The following is a 22,070-nucleotide window of genomic DNA, read 5'->3' as shown; positions in this document are numbered from 1 at the left end:
CTCCTCCCCAGTTTCCCTGCCACTGGGACTCTGGTGTCCCGGTGAAAGCGCCTTTGAAAGCAGGAGATAGACCTGGGTGAAATGTGTCTGTCCCCTGCCTGCTCACACCTAGACTTGCTGCCCAGTCTGAAGCGTGACATGGGGACCCAACCCTCCATGGACCCACCCTGGCTTCAAGCCCCCTACTATCCACCGAAATCTCCCCTACCTCCCCACAGGGACTGATCCCTGTTCAGTTACAAGCCCTTCCCACATCAGTCTGCCTGGGGCCCAAACATGTCTTACTTCCTATAGAGCCTCACAAAACCTAGGGGCTGTTCTGGTGCCTCTTGAACAAAAACCATGCCTGGGAATGAACAAGGGTTAACGACAGATGGGCCCAATCCCCAGCCCATTGGTCTGTGTATCAACTTTACCAATGTTTGGGAGGCTCAAGACCTACGGGAGATGGGAACTGGGGCCTCATCCCAGCCAGAGTTGGTTGACTGGGTAGTGAGTATAGATCATCAGTAGCTGGGATCTCTGTCTGGGAAAGGCAACAGTTTGTGCAGCTCCTGGCAGAGGAGAACAGCTCTTCCCAGCATGCAGAGGAGTGGGGCCATGTTGAAGCAAAGCCGTCCCTCTGCCCAGAGGTTTGGAAGAAGCCAGAGAACAAAAGATGGATGTCCAGGCTCAAATCATGGAGACTGAGCCACAGGAAAACCTGGCCCAAGAAGCAGGAGAATGCTAGAGGAAGCTTGTTAAGAAAGTGCAGGTAGTCCTGATGGCCTGTATGTCCCACAGCCCACATACTGACCTGGTGCCCAGGACTCACTGGACTCCCTTCTTGAAGCTAAACAGAAAGTGGTTGTGAAACACAATCAAGGTGTGGTAGTACTGGCTACGGAAAAGCAATTTTGGGGAAGTTCATCACTCCACAAGTGTATCCCAAATGCCTTGTTCCTCTCTGTCCATGTCCCATCCTGGGACAGTTTGGTGGCAGTTCTGTGAGCGGGCTATGAAGTCTGAAGGGTTGTATGAGGCAGGGCTCAAATGGGAGGGACTAGCTGCCACGTTGAAAACGATACCAGAGGGGCAAGTGCAAAAGTCTCAGCCACGATGACATGGTTCTGGGCCATGAGAGGCTCTGGGCACAATGGACTGGGGCTGTGCCAGGAACTGAGAATCGGCATTGCCGATATGCTGAGACCAGGGCCAGGGGCTGGAAACAAGCAAGCTGGGGGCATGACAGGCACACAGCACTAGGATCAGGAGAAGTGAGCTGAATTCACACTTCTCAGGGCTGTTGTTTCAGGCTGTGTTCATCATCTTGGGATGTTCTCATTCAGCTGAGCACATTCCATTGAGATGAATGGGACACTTTCTTAGATTCGTAGACTCCAAGGCCAGAGGGACCATTGTGATCATCTAGTCCAGTGGTTCTCAAAGCCGGTCCGCCGCTTGTTCAGGGAAAGCCTCTGGTGCGCCGGACCGGTTTGTTTACTTGCCGCGTCTGCAGGTTCGGCCGATCGCGGCTCCCACTGGCTGCAGTTCACCACTCCAGGCCAATGGGGGCTGCGGGAAGGGCGGCCAGCACGTCCCTTGGCCCGTGCCACTTCCCGCAGCCCCCATTGGCCTGGAGCAGCAAACCGCGGCCAGTGGGAGCTGCGATCGGCTGAACCTGTGGACGCAGAAGGTAAACAAACTGGTCTGGCCTGCCAGGGGCTTTCCCTGAACAAGCGGCGGACCGGCTTTGAGAACCACTGGACTAGTCTGACCTCCTGTATAACACAGGCCAGAGAACTGCCCCAAAATACTTTCTAGAGCAGAGCTTTTAGAAAAACATCCAATCTGGATTTAAAAATTGTCAGTGATGGAGAATCCACTACGACCCTTGGTAAATTGTTCCAATGATTAATTACTCTTATCATTAGAACATAAGAACAGCCATACTGGGTCAGAACAAAGGTCCATCTAGCCCAGTATCCTGTCTTCTGACAGTGCCTAATGTCAGGTGCCCCAGAGGGAATGAACAGAACAGACAATCGTCTAGTGATCCATCCCCTGTCACCCATTCCCAGCTTCTGGCAAACAGAAATCCTGTCTCTTCACAGCTATGCGAGAGTCTGCCTTTGTCCATGACATTGCTTCAGCTGGCATGGCCTTAGCTGTCTCCCATTCCAGAACTTCACTCCTCTAATGGTTAGTAACCTTTGTCTTCTGCCTCCCTGGTATTTATTCCTCTGATGTATTTATAGAGAGCATTCATATCTCCCCTCAGCCTTCTTTTGGTTAGGCTAACCAAGCCAAGTTCTTTAAGTCTTGTCTTATAAGGTAGGTTTTCCATTCCTCGGATCATCCTAGTAGACCTTCTCTGCACCTGCTCCAGTTCAAATTAATCTTTCTTAAACATGGGAGACCAGAACTGCACACAGCGTTCCAGATAAGGTCTCATCAGTGCCTTGGTACTAATGCTTCCTTCTCTTTCCTGGAAATACCTTGCCTGATGCATCGTAGGATCACGTTAGCCTTTTCCATGGCCACATAACATTGGTGGCTCATAGTCATCCTGCGATCCACCAATACACCCAGGTCTTTCTTCTCCTAGATTGCTTCCAGCTGATAAGTGCTCTTCCCTCTAGCCTGAGAGTTCACCTATTAGTATGACCCATTGTAGTCTCCCCTTTAACCAGTTTCTTATCCACCTTTCAGTTCTCATATTAATCCCCCATCTTCACCAATTTAACAAATAATTTCCCATGTGGAACTGTATCAAATGCCTTACTGAAATGAAAGTAGATTAGATCTACCGCATTTCCTTTCTCTAAAAGAAACAGTTATCTTCTCAAAGAAAGAGATCATGTTGGTCTGGTGCAATCTACCTTTTGTAAAACCATGTTATATTTTATCCCAATTGCCATTTATCTCTGTCCTTAACTACTTTCTCTTTCAAAATTTGTTCCAAGACCTTGCATACAATTGAGATCGAATTAACAGACCTATGGTTTCCCTGATCACTTTTTCCCCTTTCTTAAAAATAGATACTGTATTAGGAATTCTCCAGTCATAGAGTATGACCCCCGGGTTCATGGATTTATTAAAAAGCCTTGCTACTGGGTTTGCAATTTAGTTTAAACTGAATTAGCTCATGATACTCAAACTAAGGTTGATCTCTACACCCAGTTCTTTTATGAGGTCCTCACTGTTCACCGACACCAAATCTAAAATGGTATAATCTCTTGTTGGTTTGGCGAGTATTTGGTGAAGAAAACTGTCAGCTATCACATCCAGGAAAATCTGGGCCCTGTTATTATTAATAGTACTTGTTCTCCAGTCTATATCTGGGGAGATAAAGTCTCCCATAATCACACAATTCCCAGTAATATTTATGTAATTAAAAACTTTAAAGAGATCTCTGTCCATATCCAGATCAGATCTTGGGGGTCTGTATCAGACCCCAAGCACTATCCCAGGGGAGCGTCTGGTAGCTTTCTTCCCCAAAATGATTTTGACCCAAACAGACTCTGTTTTATCCTTTCCATCACTTCTAATTTTCTTACAGTCTACCTCATCACTAATACACAATACTACTACGTTTCTGTACCAGGGACTTTCCAGCATTTGAACTTGGACCTCAAAGGAGAGAAAACAAAATGGAACAAGAAAAGGAGTACTTGTGGCACCTTAGAGATTAACCAATTTATTTGAGCATGAGCTTTCGTGAGCTACAGCTCACTTCATCGGATGAGCTGTAGCTCACGAAAGCTCATGCTCAAATAAATTGGTTAGTCTCTAAAGTGCCACAAGTACTCCTTTTCTTTTTGCAAAGACAGACTAACACGGCTGTTACTCTGAAACCTGTCAAAATGGAACAGGACAGCTAAGAGATCTGCTGGAATGGAAACTGAACGTCAAGAGTGACAAGACTGTCTAGTGCCTTTGATACTGAAACAACTTTAAATCCTAAATAAGGGACCGCAAAATCCCTCTTCATACATCTTTCTCCAAAAGACCACAAGTCATTAGAGCATGCATTAGAGAAGAAGCTATGCCCAAGTTTTATTTAAGTAATGCCTTTGGTGGTGGCAAAAGAGAGATTAAGTTTTGAACTTAGCCAAAACTTAGTACAAAGTCAAAGAAATGCACCATGGAAATTTTGTGTACTTAATTCCCGTTGGAGTTCATTCTACAGTCTCAGACCAGCCCTCACGCAAATTCTTGTCTCCAGCACAGACATGTTTTACCCTTATTATAGAGAGTTTCATTGTGCCAATGGTCTTCATTATAGAGTATCATTTGGTCTTTTAGATATCTTGGTCCCAGGCTGTGGAGTGCCTTGAAGGACTGAGATCTTTAAATTTATTTGATATTCTATGGGAAGCCAGTATAGAGAACGGAAGACGGGTCTCATGTGCTTGCAGCAGCCTGTGTTGCTGAAGAGACACATTGAAGTGTTTGTACTAGCTGAAGTTTCCAAAGTGCTGAAGGTTTCATGTCCAGTGTGAAAAAGTTCCTCCTCTACTTTGGTGGGTATTGCACTTATTGGCGGATTTGCTTGCCTTGGAGCTTCATGGCAGCCCTCAGTTTGGCCATTTTTGTGAATCCACAATCCAGGTTAACTCCTCCTGTGTCTGACCAGGAGTTGGGAGGTTTGGGGGGAACATGGGCCCGCCCTCTACTCCGGGTTCCAGACCAGGGTTCTGTGGAATGCAGCTGTCTAGAGTGCCTCCTGGAACAGCTGTGTGACAGCTACAACTCCCATGGCCTCCTCCCAACACCTTCTTTATCCTCACCATAGGACCTTCCTCCTGGTGTCTGATAATGCTTGTACTCCTCAGTCCTCCAACAGTCTGCATTCTTACTCTCAGCTCCTAGCGCCTCTTGCTCCCAGCTCCTTACACACGCACCACAATCTGAAGTGAGCTCCTTTTAAAACCCAGGTGCCCTGATTAGCCTGCCTTAATTGATTCTAGCAGCTTCTTGATTGGCTACAGGTGTTCTAACCAGCCTGTCTGTCTTAATTGTCTCCAGAAGGTTCCTGATTGTTCTGGAACCTTCCCTGTTACCTTACCCAGGGAAAAGGGACCTACTTAGCCTGGGGCTAATATATCTGCCTTCTATTACTCTCCCGTAGCCATCTGGCCTGACCTTGTCACACCAAGTATATCTCATTGCTGTAGTCCAACCAAGAGGTGACACAGGTGTGAAAAACCAAGGCTGGGTCATTGTCCACCAAGAAGGGGCAGAATCTCCTAGCCAACCAGAGATGATAGAAAGTTACTTGAAGAAGCTGCTACATAAGTGCTCAGCATCATCGAGGATTCCAAGAGTAGCCCTTAGCTGTGGACTGAATTGACCACTTGCGGGTGGGCACCTTCCATCAAAGGAGACTTCACGGTGGCTGCAAACTCTTCAAAATGGTGACAAAGAGAAGGCAGAAATGTTCAATAGATAGTCCTGTTCTGTATTTGGAATGAAGCAGGAGGATGTATCCATCCCTGATGTTAGGGACGGAGCAGAAGATTTACAATATGTAACAAAAGAGCACATGAGGCAGCATCTGCTCTAATTAAATATTTTCAAATCAACAGACCTGGATAATTTACACCCAAGAGTCTTAAAGGAACTAGCTGAGGAGCTCTCTGAACCACTAATGTTACATTTTCGTAAAACTTGGAAAACTAGGAAAATTCCCAAGGCTTGAAGGACTGCCAATGGAATTCCAATATTTAAAAAGGATAAAAGGGATGACCCAGACTAGTAGACACCGATGCTGGATGAAATAATGGAATAGTTAACTCAGGACTCTGTCAACAGGGAACTAGAGACTAAAATGATAATTAATGCCAGTCAGAATAGTTTCATGGAAGGACAAAGAAACCATGTTGTCATTTTTCAACAGGATTGCAGATCTGATTTATAAAGATCATTGTGTTGATATAGCTTACTTGGATTTCTCCAAGGCCTTTGACTTAATACCACCATTTTGATTTAAAATCGTGTATTATATGGAATGATCAGGATCTCCAGGAGATGGATTAAAAGCTGGTTTACAGATAGATCTCACAATGTTGTTAAAGAGGAAATACCAGTGAGTGGGGCTGTTTCTAGCTGGGTCTGCCAGGTATTGGTTCTTGGTCCAAGGCCAGTTAATATTTTTATCAATGATCTAGATGATGATATTAAATCTTTGCTGGTGAAATTTGCAGATGACACAGAGTTTGGTGGGGGTAGCGACTATCTGGTGATCTGAATTGCCTGACTACATGGTCACTGTTAAGGATCAGGCTATGGGCGGTCTTGCTTAAAGGTCAGGGCAGGAGGCTGGTTTAGTGGTTGGAGCAGAAGTGACCAGGACTAGTGGCCAGAGCCTGAATCAGGAGGTGAGTTACCAAGTCCAGGGTGTGAACTGGGGCACGGAATCAGGAGTCAAGAGTCAGAGCCATGGTCAAAATCTGAATACCAAGTCCAGGCAGCGAGCTGGAGCTGATAGGAATCAGGAGCCAAGGATCAGAGTCGGAGTATCATCCGGAGCAGGTGCAGAAGCCAAGGGTGGAAACCAGGAGGCGGGGGAGGAAACCAGGATCCAGGACCATGGAGCAGGAGACAGCAGCAGGTGTCAGCAGTGAGGGCTAGGAGCTGAGAGCAGGACCAGACACACAGCTCTGGGCTTGGAGTGCTATAGAGCAGCGAGAGACCCAGGGCTGCCTGCAGGGTTTAAGAATGTGCCTGCTGGAGTCTTCAGCCAATCACATGTCTAGGTGAATCAGCTGAGGGCAATGTGTCTGGGCTCAGCTATGGGGCCCTGACAGTCACAAGCTAACCAGATATGTTTTAACACGGACAAGTGCAAGGTAATCCACCTGGTAACAAAGAATGCGGGATATAAGTACAGGGTGGGAGACTGTCTTGGAAAGCAGTGACTCAGAAGGACCTGGAGGTCATCATAGACCACCACTGAACATGGGCTCTCAAGCCATGGCAGAGGCAAAAGGGGCTAAGCGATCCTTGGATGTATAAAAAGGGAATATCAAGAAGTAGGGAAGTGATCTTGCTTTTGCACGTGGCATTGGTAAGAGCACTACTAGAATATTGCGTCCAGTTTTCATGTCTGTATCTCAAGAGGATGTGGAAATATTGGAAAGCGTTCCAATGAGGCCCACTAAAACCATCCAGGAGCTGGAAAACAAGCCATATGATGTGAGGGTTAAGGCATGCAATTTATGCAGCTTATCGAAGAGAAGATTGAGAGGTGGTGTGATGACTGTGTATAGGTACTTACACATGGAAACAAACATCTGATGGGGAAGGGAGGTTTTTCAGTCATGCCAATAAAGACATAGCAAGATTCCATGGCCAGAAGCTGAAGTTGGACAAATTTAGTCCTGAAATATGTCTGGGAGGGAGGGTGGTTAAATGCTGGAACAGCTTATAAGGATTTACCATTGCTTGGAGTCATTAAAACAAAATTAGATCTCTATCTGAAAGATGTTTTAATCGAGTTTAAGAGAGAAATTCTACAGCCTGTGAGTGCGGTGGATGAGGCTGGGCGGTCAAGGTGGTCCCGGCTGGCCTTGGAATCTGTGTCTATGAATCCCCCTGCTCATCCCCTTTCTTCACGAACCACAGAGAGAACAGGATTGCCCAACATGTTCATAACACTTGTAGCTCTGCATTAGAACAGTGACTATAATCTAATCTCATGCTTCAAGGCTTCAGCCAGTCTCCTGCAGAGGTCAGGAAGGAATTTTTCCCCTGATGCACAATTATAATGAGGGAAGAGTTTGACTTGGTCTGCCATGGCTAGAGATGGGATACTGTCTGGGATGTGCTGGTAGTCTGAGGTGATACAGAAAATCTTCTGTCTTCCATGTCTGGCTGTGTGTCTTCCTCACATGCTCAGGATCTAACTGATCACCAGATTTGGGGTAGGACATTTTTTTCCCCAGAGTCAGATTGGCAGGGACCCTGAGGGATTTTTTTTGCCTTCCTCTGCAGCATGAGGTGTGGATCTCCTGGACTGATCATCTGGGCATGGCTCCCCTAATCAGTTCCTTGCAGTTGCTGGAGCCTCAGGCATAGTGGCACCTCAGTCTCTCCAGTTTTCTGCCTGTGTTCACAACAGTTTAGTCTCCTGGGGACTGAAATGCTTTGGTTTACCTGAAGCCATTGGGCTCAACATAAGGGTATTTGGGTGGAATGTGATGGAGATCAGATTAGATAATCTAGTGCTCCTTTCTGGCTGTAAATGCTATGAAACAGATTTCCCCTGTTCACTGGCATCAACTCTGTTTTACAGGGTGTCAGGGTTCCCTCCCCACTCTGAACTCTAGGGTACAGATGTGGGGACCCGCATGAAAGACCCCCTAAGCTTATTTCTACCAGTTTAGGTTAAAACTTCCCCAAGGCACAAATTCTTTGTTGCTGCCACCACCAAGTGATTTAACAAAGAATCAGGGAAAGGACCACTTGGAGTTCCTATTCCCCCAAAATATCCCCCCAAGCCCTTACACCCCCTTTCCTGGGGAGGCTTGAGAATAATATCCTAACCAATTGGTTGCAAAGTGATCACAGACCCAAACCCCTGGGTCTTAGGACAATAGAGAAATCAGTCAGGTTCTTAAAAGAAGGATTTTATTTTTTTTAAAAAGATAAAAATTACCTCTGTGAAATCAGGATGGAAAATAACTTTACAGGGTAACAAAAGATTCAAAAACAGAGCAGAACTTCCTCTAGGCTTAGTTTCAAAGTTACAAAAAACAGGAATAAACCTCCCTCCAGCAAAGGAAAAATTCACAAGCAGAACAAAAAATAATCTAACACGCCTTGCCTGGATTTACTTACAATTTTTGTAATATGAGAGACTTTTAGGATGGTTTATAGGAGAAGGAGTTTTCTGACTTGATGCTTCTCTGCTTCCCAAGAGAACACACAAAAACAAAGCCTCCCTCCTGCCACGCCCAAGATTTGAAAATAACTTCTTTCCCCATTGGTCCTTTTGGTCAGGTGCCAACCAGGTTATTTGAACTTCTTAACCCCTTACAGGTAAGGAGGAATTCTAAGCTACCCTTAGCTGTATGGTTATGACACGGGTGTTCAGCATTAGCCAGCTGGTTTCCATCCAGGAGCTGATCTCATTCACGTACTGGGCCATCTTGGTGGTAATGGTGTGGTTGTGTGGGGAGGAAAGGTAGAGCTGTGTGTCATCTGTGTATTGTTAGCACTTGAGTCTATAGCTTCTGACCAGGTCATTTAGTGGTTGCATGTAGAGAGAATTGGTTGCTGTAGGTAGGCAGAGTGGATCAATGGTATCTGAGAAGGCTTCCTGATCGTACATGATCTTTTCAGTGCAATAGAATGATAGTTCTTCACAGCACTTGGTGCTGCCATAAAAAAGATGGAGAAAAGTTGTTCTCTTTTGCCACAGAGGACAGGACAAGAGTCAGTGGGTCCAAACTGCAGCATAGCAGATTTAGGTTAAAGCTCAGGAAAAACTTCCTCCCTGTAAGAACAGGAGGACAATGGAACAGACGCCCGGGAGGTCGTGGAAGCTTCTTCACTGGAGGTTTTCAAAAGGAGGCTGAATAGCCGCCTGTCTCAGGGTATGTCTACACTATGAAATTAGCTCAAATTTATAGAAGTCGGTTTTGTAGAAAGCGGTTTTATACAGTTGATTTTGTGTGTCCCCACACAAATGCTCTAAGTGCATGTAGTCGGCGGAGTGTGTCCACAGTACCGAGGCAACCGTCGACTTCCGGAGCGTTGCACTGTGGGTAGCTATCCCACAGTTCCCGCAGTCTCCGCCGCCCATTTGAATTCTGGGTAGAAATCCCAGTGCCTGATGGGGCTAAAACATTGTCACGGGTGGTTCTGGGTACATATCTTCAGGCCCCCCTTCCCTCCCTCCCTCCGTGAAAGCAAGGGCAGACAATCATTTTGCCCCTTTTTTCTTGAGTTACCTGTGCAGACGCCATACCACGGCAAGCATGGAGCCCGCTCAGCTCACCGTCACCGTACGTCTCCTGGGTGCTGGCAGACGCGGTACTGCATTGCTACACAGCAGCAGTTTATTGCCTTTTGGCAGCAGACAGTGCAGTATGACTGGTAGCCGTCATCGACGTAGTCCTGGGTGCTCTTTTAACCGGGCACCTGGGCAAACATGGGAGTGACTCAGCCAGGTCATTTCCCTTGTTTCGTCTCGTGGCGATTCAGTCCCGCACTGTCTTTTAATCTGCAGCTAGCAGAAGATGATGGCCAGTAGTCATACTGCACCTTCTTCTGCCGAGCACCCAGGTGTTGACGATGGCTAGCAGTTGTACTGCACAATCTGCTGCCAGCAAGATGTATAAAGATAGATGAAGTGGCTCAAAACAAGAAATAGACCAGATTTGTTTTTTATTCATTTTCTTCTCCCTCCCTCCCTCTGTGAAATCAACGGCCTGCTAAACCCAGTTTTGAGTTCTATCCTTGAGGTTTTGAGTTCTATCCTTGAGGGGGCCATTCAGTTTCTTGCAAAGCCACCCCCTCTGTTGATTTTAATTCCCTGAAGCCAACCCTGTAAGCCATGTCATCAGTTGTCCCTCCCTCCGTCAGGGCAACGGCAGACAATCGTTCCGCGCCTTTTTTCTGTGCAGATGCCATACCATGGCAAGCATGGAGCCCGCTCAGATCACTTTGGCAATTAGGAGCACATTAAACACCACACGCATTATCCAGCAGTATATGCAGCACCAGAACCTGGCAAAGCGATACCGGGCGAGTAGGCAACGTCAGCACAGTGACGTGAGTGATGAGGACATGGACACAGACTTCTCTCAAAGCACGGGCCCTGGCAATGTGGGCATCATGGTGCTAATGGGGCAGGTTCATGCAGTGGAACGCCGATTCTGGGCTTGGGAAACAAGCACAGACTGGTGGGGCCGCAGAGTGTTGCAGGTCTGGGATGATTCCCAGTGGTTGCGAAACTTTCGCATGCGTAAGGGCACTTCCATGGAACTTTGTGACTTGCTTTCCCCTGCCCTGAGGCGCAAGAATACCAAGATGAGAGGAGCCCTCACAGTTGAGAAGTGAGTGGCAATAGCCTTGTGGAAGCTTGCAACGCCAGACAGCTACCGGTCAGTTGGGAATCAATTTAGAGTGGGCAAATCTACTGTGGGGGCTGCTGTGATGCAAGTAGTTCCCCTTTTTGAAGTTAAATGCTACTTTGATGGGGTTTTTTGGTATTTCCCCCCACACACAAGGATGTTAAATTTAATTACATTATGGTTACTATTACTGAGCGGCTCAGATATATTTATCTCTTGGATCAGATCCTGTGCACCACTTAGAACTAAATCAAGAATTGCCTCTCCCCTTGTGGGTTTCAGGACTAGCTGCTCCGAGAAACTGTCTGTGCTGGGGTCCCACTGGTTCTGCCCTTTCCACCAGCCTGTGTTTCCTCACTCTGTCTTAGTTCTGTCAGGCCCTCAAGCCTTCTCTGGCACACACACAGGTAGGAACACACCCAGCTGGAACTGGACACAGAGACACTGAGATCAGCTCTGTGTGGGAGGAATCAGATTGGGGATTCACCCAGCACAGATGTGCACACCTCCTTTAGGATATAACCCAAAATAATATTGTCTTGCGCTGTGTAGAAAGATCTGCACAGTGCAAGCTCATAAAAATTCACCCTCTTCCTCAATGTGGAGAGAGATATGCACAGCTTTTTGCGCTGCTCCCCACAGGTATGAATTGTACAAACTGGGTTTTGAAATGAACAGGAAATAAGTTTATTAACTACAAAAAGTAAATTTTAAGTGATTATAAGTGATAGCAAACAGAACAAAGCAGATTACTGAACGAATAAAACAAAACACACAAACTAGGCTTAATACATTCAAGAAACAGGTTACAAAATGTAATTTCTCGCCCTCAATGTTGTTTTAGGCAAGTTGCAGAGTTTCTGTAGCTTAGAGTTCCAGTTATTTCTCTTTACAGACTGACCCCTGCCTCAGGCTGGACTCAATCCTGTCTTTCCTTCCAGGTGTTTTTAGCAGGCTTCCTTCCTGGGCAGGCAATGGAGAAGGACCAAGATTAACCCCCTCCCCAGCCTTAAAAAGGATTTACCTAAGGCAGGAATCCTTTGTTTGATCTCCATCCCCCCACACTGGAAAAGTACCAGCAAGTTAAGACATTGTCAAGTACCAGGTGACACGGTCACCTGACCCTGCAGTGTCAATGCAGCATCCCAGGAAACTTCTCAGGAAGTGAGATTAGCATTTTCAAAGTTCTATTGTTCTCCTTAATGGCTCATCCAGGCTCTTTGCCTACTGTCTGGTGGGTGTTTCCCAGGTGAAAACACAGTTGTAATTGTTACATAGTTAATATTTCTAACTCCAGATACAGAAATGATACATGAATACAAATTGAATAATCACATTCATCAAATCATAACCTTTCTAATGATATTTCACATGATCCATCTTGCATAGAACATATCTTAGTTATGCTATATTCATATCATAACAATATTTCTATGAAGAATATAGAGTGTAACGTCACACTGTTATTCATGGTACCTAGCAATTTTATCTCTGCATCCTGTCCTGAGGTGACATGTACCCACTCAATATGGGGATAGTTGAAATCCCCCTTATTACTGAGTTTTCTATTTTTGTAACCTCTCTAATCTCCCTGAGCATTTCACAATCCTGATCAGGTGGCCGGTGTTATATCCCTACTGCTATATGCTTATTATTCAAACATGTAATTTTTATCTATAGATATCAATTTAATTCATTTAAGATTTTTACTGTATTTCACTCTATGTGTTCTTTGACATACAGTGTCACTCCCGCACCAGCACAACCTAGTAAATAATTCCTATATATTTTGCACTCTGGTATTACCGTTTCCCACTCATCATCATTCCACCAAGTTCTATGCGGCCTATTATATCAATATTCTCATTTAATAACCAGGCACTCAAGTTCACCCATCTCAGTATTTAGATTTCTAGCTTTTTTATACAAGCACTTATAAAATTTGTCAATATTTAGTTGTCTGCCTTTATGTGATTGAATGAGACTCTTTTGCATTTGACTGTTTCTCCTCAGTTTCTGCTTGTACTTTATCAACTTCTATCCTCTCCTCTTTAATAGGCTAGTAAAGTGAATTTCCTTTAATAAATATTCCTATAAGGGATGTCTCTGTCTGAACCATGCGCTCCTGTTGGCTTTCCCCCAGCCCTTAGTTTAAACCTTTTTAATTTTACAGGCCTGCAATCTGGTTCCATTTTGGTTTAGGTGGATCCCATCCTTCCTGTATAGGCACCTCCTTTCCCAAATTGATCCCCAGTTCCTAATAAACCTAAATCCCTCCTCCAAACAACATCGTTTCATCCACACATTGAGATTCTGCAGTTCTCTGTGTCTAATTGGCCCTGCACATGGAACTGGGAACATTTCAGAGAATGCTACCATGTAGTCCTGGACTTTAATCTTTTACTTAGCAGCCTAAATATGGCCTCCAGGACCTCTCTCCTACCTTTCCCTGTGTCATTGGTACCTCCTTGTACCACAACCACCAGCTTTTCCTGAGCACTGCACATAACTCTGTCCAGATGTCTCAAGAGATCCACAACCTTTGCACCCAGCTGGCAAGTCACCATGCAGTGCTCCCAGTCATCACAAACCCAGCTATCTATATTTCTAATAATCAAATCCCCCATTACTATTACCTCTCTCTTCCTAATAACTGAGGACTCCTCCCCCAGAGTGATATCCTCAGTGCATGCTGTCATCTGGAAGGAGGGTCCCAACGATGGGATCATTTCCCTCCACTCCAGCTTGATGTTCTCCGTCCCCAAGACTTTCATCCTCTTCAACAGCACAGACCCTGTCAGACTGGGGTTGGGACCTCTCTACCGTGTCCCGGAAAGTCTTGTCTATGTACCTCTCTGTCTCCTGTAGCTCCTCCAGTACAGCCAGTCTGGTGTCAAAAGGGCATACTCAGTCTCTGTGAGCCCCTTGGTATTGAGGGCCGTGAGATCCCGTCCACCTCAGTAAAGCCCTAAAATGTTCCCATTATCCTTTCTTAACAATTGAAGGGATCCTATCACAAATGCCTTTTCTTAGATGGCAAAGATGGTTTCTGCAGTGCTGTTGTAGCTGTGTTGGTCCCAGGGTATTGATAGACAAGTTGGGTGAGGTAATATCTTTTATTGGACCAACTTATATTCAGACCTGAAGAAGAGCTCTATGTAGCTTGAAAGTTTGTCTCTCTCATCAACAGAAGTTGGTCCATTAAAAGATATTCCCTCAATCACCTTGTGTCTCTAAGATGGTTTCTGGCAGGAAACAACAGATGAAGAAAGCAGCTCTTTGATGACCCTCTGGACTTCATTTGGCAGATATAGACATTGATAGGTATAGATAGCTGTGACTGCCATTTTGATGACAGAGAACTGCAGAGAGTCGCCATGCAGTGCTAGAGGCACTCCAAGGATTGATGTTATTGCAGATGCATCTCAGTGTTTGGTTGTGGAGACTTCCATGGGGAGGCTAATGTTGATCATGATCGTAACCTGATAGTCCTGCTCAATAGATCATAATAGGTCATTACAAAACCTAAACTTAATTTCCCCAATACTAATTTTTCCCTACTGTTACTCACACCTTCTTGTCAACTGTCTGTAATGAACCACTCTCTTACCACTTCAAAAGTTATTTTTCCTCCCTTGGTATCCTGCTGTTAATTGATTTATCTTGTTAGACTGACCTCACACTTGGTAAAGCAACCTCTATCTTTTCATGTATTTATACCTGCTCCTGTATTTTCACTCCATGCATCTGATGAAGTGGGTTCTAACTCACGAAAGCTTATGCCCAAATAAATTTGTTAGTCTCTAAGGTGCCACAAGGACTCCTTGTTATTTTTGCTGATACAGACTAACACAGCTACCACTCTGAAACCTACTAATCCATATGCACTCAAGCCATATTTGTGCTATAGCGATTCTACACAAGATAAATAAATACATAAGAACGGCCATACTGGGTCAGACCAATGGTCCATCTAGCCCAGTATACTGTCTCCTGACAGTGGCCAATACCAGATGATTCAGAGGGAGTAAACAGAACAAGGCCATTTATTGAGTGATCCATCCCAATTTGTCCACTCCAAGCTTCTAGCAGTCAGAGGTTTAGGGATGTCCAGAGCATGGGGTTATGTCTCTGACCTTCTAGGCTAATAGCCATTGATGGACCAGTCCTCCAGGAATGTAACTAATTCTTTTTTGAACCCAGTTATACTTTTGGCTTTCACAATATCCCCTGGCAGCAAGTTCCCCAGGCTGACAATGTGTTGTGTGAAGAAAAACTTCCTTATGTTTGTTTTAAATATCCAAGATGTTCTCTATAGATCCAAAGATGGAGAGTGAGGTCAAAAGACTCCATAAGCGAATGAAGCATCTATAACAAATTCCAGTATCCTTTGTGATGTTAATTGGTATTTCAATTTTTGGGAAATGGATATCATAGAGATTGCAAGAGCAGCCTCTCTCATTGAATACTGAAATGCTCAATTTTCTGACATGGAATGCCAGACACTGTTATTACTTCAGTTTGGCCATCAGCAACTTGCCCAGTTTTCAGCTGCAGCAGAATTTGAGCACATATCGCATCATTCCCCCATCACAGCCAGTCTGATGGCAAAGCAGGAGTAGCTGTCAAGATTGCCAAGAAACCCATTTAAAAAGCCATAGTGGGACCCCTGGACAGCATTACTAGCCTGGAGAAATCATAGAATCATAGAATATCAGGGTTGGAAGGGACCTCAGGAGGTCATCTAGTCCAACCCCCTGCTCAAAGCAGGACCAATCCCCAACTAAATCATCCCAGCCAGGGCTTTCTCAAGTCTGACCTTAAAAATATCTAAGGAAGGAGATTCCACCACCTCCCAAAGTAACACATTCCAGTGTTTCACCATCCTCCTAGTGAAAAAGTTTTTCCTAATATCCAACCTAAACCTCCCCCACTGCAACTTGAGACCATCAGTCCTTGTTCTGTCATCGGCTACCACTGAGAACAGTCTAGATCCATCCTCTTTGGAACCCCCTTTCAGGTACTTGAAAGCAGCTATCAAATCCCCCCTCATTCTTCTCTTCTGCAGACTAAACAATCCCAGTTCCCTCATCCTCTCCTCGTAAGTCATGTGTTCCAGTCCCCTAATCATTTTTGTTGCCCTCCGCTGGACTCTTTCTAATTTTTCCACATCCTTCTTGTAGTGTGGGGCCCAAAACTGGACACAGTACTCCAGATGAGGCCTCACCAATGTCGAATAGAGGGGAACGATCACGTCCCTTGATCTGCTGGCAATGCCCCTACTTATACAACCCAAAATGCCATTGGTCTTCTTGGCAACAAGGGCACACTGTTGACTTATATCCAGCTTCTCATCCACTGTAACCCCTAGGTCTTTTTCTGCAGAACTTCTGCTTAGCCATTTGGTCCCTAGTCTGTAGCGGTGCATGGGATTCTTCCATCCTAAGTGCAGGACTCTGCGCTTGTCCTTGTTGAACCTCATCAGATTTCTTTTGGCCCAGTATTCTAACTTGTCTAGGGCCCTCTGTATCCTATCGCTACCCTCCAGCGTATCTACCACTTCTCCCAGTTTAGTGTCATCTGCAAACTTGCTGAGGGTGCAATCCACACCATCCTCCAGATCATTTATAAAGATATTGAAAAAAACCGGCCCGAGGACCGACCCTTGGGGCACTCCACTTGATACCGGCTGCCAACTAGACATGGAGCCATTGATCACTACCTGTTGAGCCCGACAATCTAACCAATTTTCTCTCCACCTTATAGTCCATTCATCCAGCCCATACTTCTTTAACTTGCTGGCAAGAATACTGTGGGAGACCGTGTCAAAAGCTTTGTTAAAGTCAAGGAACAACACGTCCACTGCTTTCCCCTCATCCACAAAGCCAGTTATCTTGTCTTAGAAGGCAATTAGATTAGTTAGGCATGACTTGCCCTTGGTGAATCCATGCTGACTGTTCCTGATCACTTTCCTCTCCTCTAAGTGCTTCAGAATTGATTCCTTGAGGACATGCTCCATGATTTTTCCAGGGACTGAGGTGAGGCTGACTGGCCTGTAGTTCCCAGGATCCTCCTTCTTCCCTTTTTTAAAGATGGGCACTACATTAGCCTTTTTCCAGTCATCCGGGACTTCCCCCGATCGCCATGAGTTTTCAAAGATAATGGCCAATGGCTCTGCAATCATAGCCGCCAATTCTTTTGCACTCTCGGATGCAGCGCATCCGGTCCCATGGACTTGTGCTCGTCCAGCTTTTCTAAATAGTCCTGAACCACTTCTTCCTTCACAGAGGGCTGGTCACCTCCTCCCCATGCTGTGCTGCCCAGTGCAGTAGTCTGGGAGCTGACCTTGTTCGTGAAGACAGAGTCAAAAAAGCATTGAGTACATTAGCTTTTTCCACATCCTCTGTCACTAGGTTGCCTCCCTCATTCAGGAAGGGGCCCACACTTTCCTTGACTTTCTTCTTATTGCTAACATACCTGAAGAAACCCTTCTTGTTACTCTTAACATCTCTTGCTAGCTGCAACTCCAGGTGTGATTTGGCCTTCCTGATTTCACTCCTGCATGCCCGAGCAATATTTTTATACTCTTCCCTGGTCATTTGTCCAATCTTCCACTTCTTGTAAGCTTCTTTTTTGTGTTTAAGATCAGCAAGAATTTCACTGTTAAGCCAAGCTGGTCGCCTGCCATATTTACTATTCTTTCTACACATCGGGATGGTTTGTCCCTGTAACCTCAATAAGGATTCTTTAAATACAGCCAGCTCTCCTGAACTCCTTTCCCCCTTATGTTGTTCTCCCAGGGGATCCTGCCCATCAGTTCCCTGAGGGAGTCAAAGTCTGCTTTTCTGAAGTCCAGGGTCCGTATTCTGCTGCTCTCCGTTCTTCCCTGTGTCAGGATCCTGAACTCGACCATTTCATGGTCACTGCCTCCCAGGTTCCTGTCCGCTTTTGCTTCCCCGACTAATTCTTCCCGGTTTGTGAGCGGCAAGTCAAGAAGAGCTCTGCCCCTAGTTGGTTCCTCCACCGCTTGCATCAGGAAATTGTCCCCTACCCTTTCCAAAAAAATACATCACCTGAGGGCCTTGGCAGCCGGTCACTCCACTGCCTACAGCAAAGACACTTTTGCAGCCAGTAGTAGTGGAAAAAGTGGCTGAATAAATTAAACCACAATGACAGCGAGTCAAATACTACCTCGAGAAAGCAACTGAAAATCTCCCTGAACTCCAGCTAGGACAGCCAGTACGTGTGCAGCCAGCACCGAATAACACAGACAAGAGCTGGAGGGCAGGGACAGGTGTGTGAAAGGGGAGCCCAAAGGTCCTATGTGGTAGCGTCAAAGATCCCAAGGCCGGAAGGGACGACTGTGAGTATTTAGTCTGATCTCCTGGATAACACAGGCCAGAGAACTGCCCCCCAAAGAATTCATTTTGAACTAGGGCAGATCTGTTAGAAAAACATCCCATCTTGATTTAGAAATTGTCAGTGATGGAGAATCCACCACAAGCATTGATAAGTTGTTCCAATGCTTAATTACCCTCAATGTTAAACATTTATGCCTTGTTTCCAGTCTGAATTTGTCTAGCTTCCCATCCCCTCCCTCCCCACGTTCCTGCCCTTTGATAATCCGCGAGGAATCCAGTAAAGACTCCTGCAGGAATTCACAGCAATACATTCCTTCTCCCCCCATCATCCTCACTCTGGGCAAAACTCTCCTATTATGTAACTCTTCTGACAGAATCTGAAACCACAAGTATTTTAAGCTGAGATGAAGAAAGTAGTGGTCTGTAATCCAAACTGACAGCAACATTATTAATCAGTGAGGAGAGAAGGCTGCAGAGAGCAGATTGCTCCCAGAGCCAAGAACCAGTCCAATGTTGGGAGAGGGAACGGCTTGGTTCTAGGCGATGGGGACGGGATACAGAGCCTCTCACCTTGAGATCACCCAGTCAATAGCCATCAAAAGTTGTTAGCAGAAAGGGGGTAAGACAGGACCACTTGGTTCTGAAAGATGCACCTGTTCTCAAAGTCTGGAGAGCCTGGTCCAGAGCCTGGTCTAATGATTGCCATGGGGAAAGCACATTTTCCAAAGGGCTCAGGGCCAGGTTTTTGAGTGTGTAGCACTCACACGAGGCCAGATTTTCACAAGAACTCAGCCCAGAATATGCACCCAATCAGCTTGGAAATTCTGGCCTTACTGAACATTTGGGGGCCTTTGTGACACAAGCTGGACTCGTCTCAGACCAGTTTGTATCCCCCTTGCAGAACTCACAGGTTAGTGTTCAAGCATGCAAAGAGTGCAGCACTGAGGCTTTATTCCTCCATGCGCATGTGCTGTCCTCTCCTGTCAAGCACGTCCTGAAAGACGTGTTCTCTGGATTCCTAGACAAAATCATGCTATGTCACCCCCTGTTGGGGAGCTGCTTATTTGAGATAGTAAAATTAAACATGAATTCTACAGACTACTTACACAACTTTCTATTATACCCTCCACAGCATTTAGATCACAACACCAGCTTCTGAAAAAATATTAACTAACTCTTAACTTGCTTGGGAACCTCAGTATTTTCTGCTGGGTTTGGGAGGGATGTGCTTTGACACCTTTGTGTTGCACAAAATCTTATGTATCCTTTGCAGGCAGTTTGATGTTGGAGTTAGTGTGAATTTCTTGTGGCAACAGGAGACTGCTTTGCATTTCATAGAATCACAGAATCATAGAATATCAGGGTCGGAAGGGACTTCAGGAGGTCATCTAGTCCAACCCCCTGCTCAAAGCAGGACCAATCCCCAACTAAATATCCCAGCCAGGGCTTTGTCAAGTCTGACCTTAAAAACTTCTAAGGAAGGAGATTCCACCACCTCCCAAAGTAACACATTCCAGTGTTTCACCATCCTCCTAGTGAAAAAGTTTTTCCTAATATCCAACCTAAACCTCCCCCACTGCAACATGAGATCATTAGTCCTCGTTCTGTCATCTGCTACCACTGAGAACCGTCTAGATCCATCCTCTTTGGAACCCCCTTTCAGGTACTTGAAAGCAGCTATCAAATCCCCCCCTCATTCTTCTCTTCTGCAGACTAAACAATCCCAGTTCCCTCAGCCTCTCCTCATAAGTCATGTGTTCCAGTCCCCTAATCATTTTTGTTGCCCTCCGCTGGACTCTTTCCAATTTTTCCACATCCTTCTTGTAGCGTGGGGCCCAAAACTGGACACAATACTCCAGATGAGGCCTCACCAATGTCGAATAGAGGGGAACGATCACGTCCGTCGATCTGCTGGCAATGCCCCTACTTATACAGCCCAAAATGTCATTGGCCTTCTTGGCAACAAGGGCACACTGTTGACTCATATCCAGCTTCTCATCCACTGTAACCCCTAGGTCCTTTTCTGCAGAACTTCTGCTTAGCCATTTGGTCCCTAGTCTGTAGCGGTGCATGGGATTCTTCCGTCCTAAGTGCAGTATTCCGCGCTTGTCCTTGTTGAACCTCATCAGATTTCTTTTGGCCCAGTATTCTAACTTGTCTAGGGCCCTCTGTATCCTATCCCTACCCTCCAACGTATCTACCTCTACTCCCAGTTTAGTGTCATCTGCAAACTTGCTGAGGGTGCAATCCACACCATCCTCCAGATCATTTATAAAGATATTGAACAAAATCGGCCCGAGGACTGACCCTTGGGGCACTCCACTTGATACTGGCTGCCAACTAGACATGGAGCCATTGATCACTACCTGTTGAGCCCAACGATCTAGCCAGCTTTCTCTCCACCTTATAGTCCATTCATCCAGCCCATACTTCTTTAACTTGCTGGCAAGAATACTGTGGGAGACCGTGTCAAAAGCTTTGCTAAAGTCAAGGATCAACACGTCCACCTGCTTTCCCCTCACCCACAGAGCCAGTTATCTCATCATAGAAGGCAATTAGATTAGTTAGGCATGACTTGCCCTTGGTGAATCCATTCTGACTGTTCCTGATCACTTTCCTCTCCTCTAAGTGCTTCAGAATTGATTCCTTGAGGACCTGCTCCATGATTTTTCCAGGGACTGAGGTGAGGCTGACTGGCCTGTAGTTCCCAGGATCCTCCTTCTTCCCCTTTTTAAAGATGGGCACTACATTAGCCTTTTTCCAGTCATCCGGGACCTCCCCCGATCGCCATGAGTTTTCAAAGATAATGGCCAATGGCTCTGCAATCACATCCGCCAACTGCTTTAGCACTCTCGGACGCAGCACATCCGGCCCCATGGACTTATGCTTGTACAGCTTTTCTAAATAGTCCCAAACCACTTCTTCCTTCACAGAGGGCTGGTCACCTCCTCCCCATGCTGTGCTGCCCAGTTCAGCAGTCTGGGACCTGACCTTGTTTGTGAAGACAGAGGCAAAAAAAGCATTGAGTACATTAGCTTTTTCCACATCCTCTGTCACTAGGTTGCCTCCGTCATTCAGCAAGGGGCCCACACTTTCCTTGACTTTCTTCTTGTTGCTAGCAAACCTGAAGAAACCCTTCTTGTTACTCTTAACATCTCTTGCTAGCTAAGTGGCCAACATTCTTTGTTCCTAAATACATACATTTACATTTAGCCATATTAAAATACCTTTTGTTTGCTTGCACACAGTTTGCCAAACAATACAGATTGCTTTGTACCAGTGATTTGTTCTGTTCATTATTTACCACTCTCACAATTTTTGTGTCATCTGCAAATTTTATAAATGATGATTTTATGTTTTATTCCAGGTCAGTGATAAAAATGTAAATAGCGTGGGGCCAAGACCCAAGCCCTACAGTACCCCACTAGAAATACATCTGTTCTATGAGGCTTCCCCATTTATAGTTACATTTTGAGATCTATTAATTAGCCAGCTTTTAATCTGTTTTATGTGTGCCATGTAAATTTTATATCATTCTAGTTTTTTAATCAAAATTTAATGTGGTACCAAGTGAAATGTCTTACAGATGTCTAAGTAAATTACATCAACATTATTAGCATTTATCACCAAACTACATACTCTCATC

The sequence above is a fragment of the Lepidochelys kempii genome, chromosome 27 (genome assembly GCF_965140285.1).
Source record: "Lepidochelys kempii isolate rLepKem1 chromosome 27, rLepKem1.hap1, whole genome shotgun sequence".
Classification (NCBI taxonomy): Eukaryota; Metazoa; Chordata; order Testudines; family Cheloniidae; genus Lepidochelys; species Lepidochelys kempii.
This window is presented reverse-complemented; position numbering follows the sequence as displayed.